The following is a 3,197-nucleotide window of genomic DNA, read 5'->3' on the forward strand; positions in this document are numbered from 1 at the left end:
CAGAGTCTTCCAGTCTGAATTTACCTAGGCTTCATTCGTGTTAAATTTGAGACAGAATGTGTTCTTTTTGTTTTTGATATTGTTTAATTATCACTACTATTCTGTACATTGAATTCATGATTAAATGCAGCAAAATAAACTATTTATAATTATAGGGCCTTTATAATTGATCTTTGTAATACTTGGTTTATTTACATAATAACTTTAACTGCTGGATGTTCGGCCKCTCAGCTGTTGACCTGAAGTAACCGTGGCCCCCGGAGCAGMTTAGTTGAATAGCCCTGTTATACAGTCTCCTTACTTACTCTCTGAATAAATATCTTTTATGGCTCCGACTGTCCTCATGAAACATTTCTGTAATATAAGTGTGTAAATGTTTTATTTATATCTATCTTTTTAGGAGGCTGAAATAACAATCCCACTGCAGGACAGTTCCAGGGCATTTTCCGCCGTTTGATGGTCCGTTGTGGTGTTTCACCAAGTGGGTCAGGCAATGTGACAGCACAAGATGAGACAGTGTCCCTATCAACTACAGACATGCACTCTGAATTAATGTCAGAAGAAGAGCTTCTGCCCCCATTTGCCAACATTTCTGGAGTCATATGCGACCATAGTTACTTGCCCACTCGCTTTGGTGATCTTGTGGAAAATGCCTTGGTCTACATTTCAGGGTTTGTTATCAGATAAACTCACCAAAAACTGTCCTGTGAGGTGTGCCGTCTAAGCTTGGTCACCCTCATTCTTAGACCAGAGCTATCGCCTGCTTAAACTTAAAAACAATGGTGGGCTGATGATCCCCTCAGAGGGAACAGTGGAGGCTGTCAGAGCAGCCGAGCGTGTGATTCGCCAGAATTCAAGGTGTCAGTGTTTCCTTTGTCAACCACTGTGTTCATGCTGAGATTGGTTCAGAAGATGTGCTTTTACTTGGAGAGCACATCATTTTCTGTTAAGTTGTGATTTCATGATTCAACATCTTCCTGTCAAACGATTACATTCTCATCAGCAAGTGTTATTATATTGGAAAATGTTATACAACCATAATTTCACTCCACATAACTCACCAATCTGGAATAATCGCTACATCACAGTTAAAAACAAATCAATATTTAATAAGGATTTGATGGAAAAAGGGATTTGGTCTGTGTTACAAGTAGTTAACAATAATGGCTGCTTGTTGTCATATAATGTTAACAGCATGATCAAAAAACAAATAAAAAAACTCATAATCAAAGCCATTCCAAAAGCTCTGTTTAATTGCAGGTTCATTGGCTTATTCACCTTTTGTTCCTTAATTATTCATTGGAAATTACTCTTTCAAAGATTCCAAATTTTCCAATAAGATTATCCGGCACACTTCTGGTAATATTATTTATCCCACCCTGCCATTTAAAAATTCCATTCGTCAAAAATTTCCACCACAATCAATCCATAAATTACGCACTAAATACCTCAAATTTCCAATTGCACCAAGAGCCAAAGAAATCCACTTTATTTATTTATTTATTTTTTATTCCGAACAGACATAAAACACTTAAAACTTAAACTTTAAAACGTTAAATTGAATATATCAATCTAATTATTTTATTCATTAAAGGTTTGGTATTGAAACAAATAATTGTGTTTTTTGTGATGACACTGAAAAAATGAAACGTTAATTTTTTTATTGCATTTATGTTGAAACATTATGGTCTGTTATGTTTGACTGGTTATTTCCCAAAATCCCCTGTCTCCAAATGTTCTCTGAAAAAAAAAAAAGGACTTCTTATGGACAATTACAACAGTGACTTTCTCATCAACACTATTATCATTCTGGGGAAATTTTTCAACCATAAAGCTAAATATCTTAAGGTTAAACCAAATGTCTATTATTTTCACAATGACTGTTTTGTACTGCAATATGCCCACAATCTACGCTCTTTAATTGGAGATCATTGTTTAATATCTAAACCCTAGCCCTTTCTTTTTTCTGTTCTTTGTTTTTTTCTTTTTTGTATGTTTAATTTATTTCATTTCTCATCTTCATTTGCACCCATCCTTCTCTCTTATAAGCAAGGTTGTTTTTGAAATATGCCTTACTGTTTGTACATTGTACCATTTTGTGTGTTGTTCTTTGTAAAAAAAAAAAAAAATTCAGCTCAGCCCTGATTGGAACACCATGCAACATTGTGGTGGAACATAGATGAAAATTGTCACTTGACAAGCACTTTTCAAACGCAAAACATACAAGGAGAGCAGCTGAAAAGCAAGGTCCACAGGGACGGCAGGTTACCAGGCTGCAGCATCCACGTCGGTTGCAAGCGCAGAAATAAATGAGATGAGTTTGGGCGTCGAAGGTCTGATAAACTTCAGCTTGCATCAGCTGTAAAATTTGCCAGAGGTTGGTGCCGAGTAGCAGCGGGAACTCGTCAAATCTTTTCCAGCCATCTACCTGAAACAACACAATTTCCCTACCATCAGCAGCAGCTGTGTCGAGCTGAGAGAAACCGACACAGCAGTAATGGGGTATGGCATGCCTTTGTATCATATAATCGGCTTTGTTGGGTTGTCTAAAATTACATTTTAAATTTCAGTTTTGACCAGAACAAACTACATTTGGACTGTACTGAATGGCAATTTAAGATATCTACATTTACATTCTGACTAGTGAGAACAATTCAAGATATGTTAAATATCTAGCAGAGTAAATATTGGTTTTCTTGAAAAAAATTCTGACATTATAATTCACATCAATATCAATTTTATTGTATTAACTGAAACTAGGAATTATGGTGATGTAAATTTTGACTATATCGTCCAATCTTAAATGTTTAGTAAAGGGATCTATGATTAGTTGTAACATTTGACTTTATTTGATAAACATATGTTGTAACTGTAAAATAAAGACTGTAAAAACACTGTAGGCTGTTTAGTTTAGTAAATTTTTTAACTAAAAGTTTAATGTATTGCAGGGATGGGGCCGTTTTATTAACATGCAAAGCATTCTGGGTAAATTATGGCATGGATAGGTCCACGGTGCAAGGCTGCTAGCGAGCTATATCCACCCTGAAGGTTAATCTTGGACAATATCTGATGATCGACTCTTTTAAATGAAACCAGAGAGCGTTGACAGAGAGGAGATGGTAGAAATGACTCAGCCTGGAACTGAAAATATGGATGGAGGACAACAGAGCTGTTACCCTTCACGTTAGCCCTCATGC

Source organism: Austrofundulus limnaeus, unplaced genomic scaffold (genome assembly GCF_001266775.1).
Source record: "Austrofundulus limnaeus strain Quisiro unplaced genomic scaffold, Austrofundulus_limnaeus-1.0 Scaffold302, whole genome shotgun sequence".
NCBI classification, from domain to species: domain Eukaryota; kingdom Metazoa; phylum Chordata; class Actinopteri; order Cyprinodontiformes; family Rivulidae; genus Austrofundulus; species Austrofundulus limnaeus.